Raw genomic sequence first — 7,101 nt, 5'->3', positions numbered from 1 at the left:
TCTTTCCTGCTTATGCAGGGGGTCGGACTCAATGATCTATTGAGGTCCCTTCCGACCCTAGCATCTATGAATCTATGAATCTATGAATTTTATCTTTTCCAATTTATTTACTGATATGCTTGCTCCGTGTACTTTATTTTGGGGGATAAGCTTACCAGTGTAATTTCTGCCTTTTACTTGTTTGCCTTTATTTATTGATTGAGTTTTGGCTTTTTTTAGTCTGTGCCAACATCACCGTTTCTTGTATTACTTTGGTTTGTGAACCTTTCTTCAACAGAAAAATAATAAATATTGCATTTTTTTAGATTGATAATTTATTTCTCTTCTGTGGCATGCTTACCATCGATCCTATGCAGAGTTCCTCTGAGGTAGAGATGCTGTTATCATCCTTTATCTGTACTGCACACTCATGATGTTTGCAAATTATTGCAAATCAGTGCAATCCACTCCTGTGTCTTTTCCCAAATGCTGAGCATTTTTTTAGCTGATGATATTTTCCACAGCTTGTGCTGTTGATTATGGTCCCTCACACTTTGACTTTGAACCCCTTGTGTGTTTTTGACTTATGACACTCCCCCCACACCCTGTATTTTGGATTTCTATCATGTCCACAAAGTAAGAACACTGTGAGACCTCTAGAAATTTCCATTTGACTTCCTTTGCTTGGTAAAGTCTAACTGCTTTGTTAAAGGTTAGGTTTAGGACTGCTGTTGTCTTTCCCAGACTGTTTGGCTGAGATCCCAATCACCATCTGGTCTCTTATCTGGAACTCAGGTTCCCAAAATTGCAAGATTGGCTTAGATCATTAATACGTCTACTTTTTCACCTTTTGTATGCTCTGTTTAAAATCATTTTACTCATATGTTTCACTTTTCAATGGAGTGCAGTTTTCTGCAAATTTCTTATTACAGTGTCATAGCCAGCTTCCTGTGTTCAATGAAAACTATTACAATATCAAGTGTTTCAGAACCAGCTATTGTCAGAAATAAGGCTACATTTAACTCTCTTTCTTCCTGCTGTCACACCTTTGCTTTCAGTGAAATTCTGTGCTTAAACTTTCTTCAGTTGTCCTTCACATTTCTGGAGGAATTTAGCCATTTTGTCCTTCCACTCAGCAGATTATTTTACTTTGGTTTCCTTAACTCAGATTGATACCACCTCAGAGTTTTTTGAATGTCTGTACCTAGCCTAACAGATTAGCATCACATCACGGGTACCGTTTCTCAGAGGTCGTATTGTAAATTGGTTCATTACCCTCAATTTTATAGCATAATGTAGTAAATTCTGGGTGCATCTCCATGTGCAAATGTGCTACTGGATGAGTTTAGTCCAGAGTAATTTACTTTGGAGTAAATCCACCCTGGGCAGGCATCTACACATGCGCACATTTAGAAACAGATTTGCTGCTCCTGGCACTGAACTGGTCCCCTGTAGCAGTCAGGGGGAGCTGGAGGCTCTGATCACACCTCTCGGTAGCCAGCAGCCATCTTTAAAAGCCAGCCCTACTCCCTGGCCACCTGTTTTCCTAGCCCAGAGCACTGCAGCTGCGACTGTCGTTGGAGTCTGTGCCAGCCCTGCCATGGCTGCTTTATCCACAGGCTCTGGGAGTGATATCCACTGCCCCGAGATCTTGCTGGCCACCCTGCTTGCCATGCTGCACTGCCACAGCAACTGCCACCTAGCTCAGGTAAGTCTAGGCCCTGGTTGCCCCCCTGCATGGTACGGCCATCAGCCCAGGATCACTGCAGTGTATCAGGCCCCCTGGCACTGTGCTGTTGCCACCCAGATGCTGTGCTACTGCCCAGACCCTGGCAGGAACATCAATGATGTGCATCTGGATGCCATCACTGGTGCCATACGTGCACTCCTGGGCCTCCAGCCCCAATGCCTGTGGGCCTGCCTGATCAGCCAGGACTGGTGCTTGCATGTCATCTAGCATACCTGGGATGATAAGCAGTAGCTAGAGTCCTTATGCATGATCTGGGCCACCTTCTAGGAACTCCTCATCCAGGTCTGTCTGCACCTGGAGTGGCAGGCTACCACCATGTGGCAGCCTCTCCCTCGGACACTCAACTGGCCGTTGCCATGCTCAAGTTGGCCATGCCTGCCAGCCTCTGCCACATTAGATACTTCTTTGGTGTGGGCAAGGTGAGTGCCAGGGAAGCCATCCTGGAGGTGTGCAGCACCCTCTAGGATGTGCTGGGGCACACTGTGCTCCAGGTGCACAACCCCACGGAAGTCTGGTGGGGTTTTGTGCCCTGGACCACATCTCCATCACCTGCCCACCCCATAGTTACCACCCCTACTACAGCTGGTGTGGCTTCCACTCCATCATGCTCCAGGCTGTTGTCTACCACCATGGTACCTTCGACAATGTGAGTGCCCACTGGGTGGGCAGTGCGTAGGATGCCTGCATCTTCCTCAACTCCACCTTGCCAGCCCTGGTGGAGAGCAAGTGCTTCACAGCTGGGGTGCCAGACCTCCAGCTCGGCATGGTGGCAGTCCCACCCCTCCTCACTGCGGACCTCACCTACCCACTCCTTCTCTAGCTCATGCAGTCCTGCATCAGCAAGCTGGACCCACACCAGGCACACTTCAACAGGTTCCTGGGGTGGACTCGTGCTGGTGGAGCAGACCTTCAGATACCTAAAAGGATGCTGGCATACTGTCACTGCACCCTCTAAGTCACCAAAGCTAACATCCCCTAGGTCATTATCACAGCCTGGGGGAGCTCTTCCGTGAGGCCTGGGCAGAGGAGGCACAGTGGGTAGAAGATGCTTGGCACCAGGAGTGCTAGCTGTGGCAGCAGCAACAGCAATGCCCCCCACCCCTCACTTTGGCCCCAGTCCACTGCTTACCTAGCAGTGAGCAGCAGGGTGTGGGATGTGAGAAACACCTGCACTCCCCACTGTAGGCCACCTGGATGTCTGTGCATGGGCTTCAGTCCCATCATGCACACCTAGCACCAAGCTCACTGGAAACAGTTCTTAGAAAAGCAGTATATTTCCCACCACAAACACAGACCCCTCCTTCTCCCTCCCCAACAACAGACTCCATCTCCCCCTCAACCACTCCCCACAGAGCCCCCAAACCACACACCCCACCCAGCACCAAAAAAGCACACTCTTTCCTGTGCAGACTCTGTCCAGTGCATACTTGGTGTGCCTTCTCAGGGTAGTGGCCTGTGGGGTGTGGGCACCTAAGAGGTGGAGCTTGGGGACAGACACTCAGTGCCCTGGTCTCTCCCTGCACCCTTGCAGGTGTACATGCAATGCCAAGGCCAGCAAGCAGAGGGCTTGTCTGGGGATGACAGCAGGCACTTCTCTGCTGGTAAAGCCAGTTCCGCCCTCCTGCAGCCAGTGGGCCAGGCCAGCAGGGCACACATGAGGTTCTGGCCATGCTGCTGGCAGCTCCTGCTCTGGGGCTGCATGGAGCCAGGGCAAGCAGTGGGGCAAGGCCCACATGGGAGGGCTGGCTGGTGGGGGACCCAGGATGGAATCTGGGGCAGTGGTACCTGGCCAGCGGAGGTGATGCTGCACCTCAGCCAAGGCCAACTGGGGGGCCTGCTGCTGGGCAGTGGGCAGCTGCCTGGGGGCAGGCAGGGCTGCAGCTGGGGTCAGGGCAGTGGGTGGCATGAAGGTGACTGCCAGGGCCAGGATGGTGTCCAGCACCTGGCAGTCCTCCTCCAAGGCCTCCAGTACCCTGGTGACCATGACATCCTGCTGGTCTTTGGCCTCCAGGTGTCTCTCCTCCAGGGCCAGGAGACTGTCCCAGAACTCCTGGTCCACCTCATTCCCTGGCACCTCATGTGTGTCCCTCTTCTGCTTACATGTGACATTCTCCACCCACAAGGCTCATGAGTTTGCCAGTCACTCCTCAGCCAGCGTGACCAGGCAGTCCAACAGTTGGGTCCAGTCCTGGGTCCTGCTTTGCCAAAGCTCATGCATATGGAGGGCCCTGGCTGAGACTAGCTGTGATCTTGAAGGCACATCCTGGCTGCCAACTGGTGCCTCTTCCCTGCATGCTGCTGAAGGACCTACAGCCAGGAGACAGAGGCTGTTTGTAAGAATTTGCAACATTTCTGAGATAACATGCTCAATATCAGGGGGCTGTATGCTGCCCAGCCTCAGATCAGGGGTCTTGTGTGCATGGGTGTCCACAGGCCATGGAAAGTTAGTGAGGCAGGTCCTGGTAAAGCCAACTGCTGGCTGAGCCCCTCCATCTCCATTTGCTCCACAGGGGCAGGTGGGCTGCTAGGTACTGGGCATAGGCAGCCTGCCTTCTCCACCCCCTTCTCAGGCTGAGACAGGCCTGGTTCCTAGAAGGACCTGCTGCAAGAGTTCCAGAGCCACTTCCCCCTACCCTGCTTCTCGTCCTGCAGGCCAGCCTGTCTCCTACAGTGCTATCAAGCCCACAGTGCCCAGGCTCAGAGGGATGAAGTGAGGGGCTCACAGCTAACTGGATGCAGAACCAGTGGCACAGGCCCCCCCCACCCTTTCCACAGTGGAACTCTCTGGAGGGGTGCCCTGGGTCTGGTCTCTTCCCATGCTTGCACTATGTCCCATGTGTGCCTCTGCTGAGAGTGTCCTAGATACTCTGTGAGGAGCTGTTTGTTGCTTCTTGCCATGGTGCCACAAATACACCTGGTGTGGGACCCTGAACTTTGATGGTGTGGAGGGTAAGCCCACACTGCCCTACAACCTCCATTGCCACTTGAGGGCAACCTGTGGATGTGTTGCATGTACCTGCCCCACACAGTCAAGGATGACATTGTCACCAGTATCTATGTAATCCTTCACATGTGAGAGGCCTGTGTCTGCTTTGCTGAGGGGGCATAGGCTGCTCAATAAAGTTTTGCACTGTCTCCCATCTCTCTGAATGCTGTGGAGAGGGGAAACCTGGGGGCCCAGGGAATGTGGCCGAGCTAGGCAGGGGCAGGTGCAGGGATGTGGTACTGCTGGGCAGGGGGATGTGGTTGGCAGAGGCAGGGACATGGTAGAGGAGGCTCCTAGCATGGAGATTACTGATGGAGATTTGTTTAGATATCACACACACACACACACACACACATACACACACCCCGTGTGTGTGTGTGTGTGTGTGTGTGTGATATATCTAAACAAATAATATAAACAATACCCTCTGCATAAATGCTATAAAACCAGTTTCAGCCCCAGAAGACAGCATGTGCCATTGTGGACAACTCCAGCATGGCTCCCTCGATGGCTTGCTGGGCCTCCGTGCAACAGTCCAGGTGCTGGTGGGCCTGGGCAGGTGCATGCCACACCCAGTGCAGGGGTGTGGTGTGGGACAGGCAGGCACATGGCAATGCTGTGCCAGGAACTGGCGGCAGGGTCTGGGCAGGTTGCTGCAGCTGGCCTAGAGCCATTGGAGTGGGATCTGGTAGCCAGAGTCTGGCTGCACATGATCCAGGGTACTGGCAGGCTTGACAGGTGCCCACATCAGCCAGTGCAGGGATACAGCACAGGAAAGGCAGCCACATGGTGACACGGTGCCAGGAACCAGTGCTGGGGTCCAGGTGGGCTCCTGTGGCTGGCCTGGAACCTCTGCTGTGACATGCAGTGGCCAGAGGCTGGCTGCAACTGGCCCAGGGCCCTAGCTACCCAAAAAGCTTTTCAGGGTCAGGGGCTGGGGCAGGCAAAGAGCGACCTCAGTCCTGGGGCTGGAGAAGCTCCCAGCCCTGTGGTCCTGGGGCTGGGCTGCAGGTGGCCCCCTGGTGCTCCAGTTGACCAGGAGCAAATTTGCTCCCAGTCAGTGCCTATACATTCATTACTGTTCTGTAATTACTTGGGAGTTAATTTGCTACTTGTATTTGTAGGTAGTAATTTAACTCCCAAGAACAGCAGATTTTTGTTCACTAAGCATCTGAACATGTAGACAGTGATGCTTATTGTGCAGTAATTTGCTTTACTGGGCAGTAAAGTGTTTCTTGTAGACACACCCTCTGTAGAGTAATGTAGTATTTTGTAATGTATTTATTCAGCCAAACTACCCAATTAATAGGGCTGTGAGAAATGACTGTGTTTTGTTTTGGTCCAGGTTTGGCATTTTGGAAGGGCAGTGATTCATTTTGGTGTTTCAGCCAAGATTATAATGGATGTAGCAGGCTTACGTTTCAGAGCTTGGGTTGAGTCCCAGGCTTGAGATCCTGCTGTTTTGAGCCCATCCACCAATGAGGAGATAGCAAGAGAAATAAAGCCACGCCCCTTTCCTGAGGGGAGGGGGAAAAGAGTTCCCCTGGACCTGACTGAAGACTGCAAACTGTCAGGTTCAGAAGACTTCAGGGGTGGAACCCTGGAGCATATAAAAGGAGCTGCGTGCCCAGCACGAGGGCAGATGCAGTGAGGGACTCAAGAACAGTGGAGCCAAGAAAAGCTGGGCAGCTCTCCATCAGTGAGCAATAGGCCCAAAGCTCTTGAAGCTGCCTTGAGAGTGGTGCGAGACTGCTCAGGCCCATCACGGTGCATGGTTCGGTGCATGGAGCCCAGACTTTGGGAGTTGCAAGCGGCGGCTTGAGCCTGCAACCCCAGTAGGGCCAGTGGGCCACTTGGTGTGTGGAGCAGCACATGGGAAGGGGCTTGGGAGATGCAGTGAGGCAGTACAGGCCCCACCTCCTGGCAAGCGGCCAGGTCCCATGGTGCAAGGTCCTAAGGGGAGGGGCCCCTGGTGCTTCCTGGACACCCCCCCAAAGGACCCCATTGGAAGGAGGACTATCTCTTGCCATGGGTCAGGGACTATATTAAAGAATAGGTGATACTAAAATTGTTCCCGTTTGCACCTTATATTTTGTAATTGAAATGTTGTATTGTGTTGATGCTGCTGAAATTGTTTTATTGTGATGGGTAAATAGTGTTATTTAGGGTTTGACCTTGGTTATTGGTTAGTGTTCACCATGTAAATACATGTATATGATATTTAGTTTTAGTTTTATATTTAGTATAACTCAATAAATTGTATATAGTTAAGAACTTTGGGCTTGGGTTAACTTTATAGAGGAAAGAGGGATCTGCTTGTAATTCTGGCATCCCTCTCATAGCACCCCCTCCTGCCTACCCATCCCATCCAGTTAAGAATAGGGCA

Source organism: Crocodylus porosus, unplaced genomic scaffold (assembly GCF_001723895.1).
Source record: "Crocodylus porosus isolate Cpor-Errol unplaced genomic scaffold, CroPor_comp1, whole genome shotgun sequence".
Lineage (NCBI taxonomy): Eukaryota > Metazoa > Chordata > Crocodylia > Crocodylidae > Crocodylus > Crocodylus porosus.
The sequence above is the reverse complement of the archived record's forward strand: the minus strand, read 5'-3'. Positions refer to the sequence as shown.